A 369-nucleotide genomic window follows, 5' to 3' on the forward strand; every position below is an offset into this window, starting at 1 on the left:
CTGTGAGAGAAGAATTCAAAAATGACGACTGGAATAGTAAAATAACGATAAAAAAATTGATTTTAATTGAATTTTAGGCTGTACCAAACATGCTAATAATGAAAAATGGAGCCAGTTAACTAGAAAAAAAAAAGTATTTGTGTAACAGATGATACATACTAAATGCACTTCATCATGATCCCACTCTTTTGTCGTTCTCCAAAAAAGGATTTTTAAGAGCAATACTCCATTTTAACTTATGTAAGGGAGGGGGAAAAGCACATATCTTGAGTACAGGAAACATAAAAGGCACAATCGTACTTTGATTATAATTATCCACTTAAAAATGAAATCGATGTCTTTCCCATTAAAAATAAAAAAATAAAAAAA

Source organism: Olea europaea, chromosome 11 (genome assembly GCF_002742605.1).
Source record: "Olea europaea var. sylvestris chromosome 11, O_europaea_v1, whole genome shotgun sequence".
In the NCBI taxonomy this organism is placed as follows: Eukaryota; Viridiplantae; Streptophyta; class Magnoliopsida; order Lamiales; family Oleaceae; genus Olea; species Olea europaea.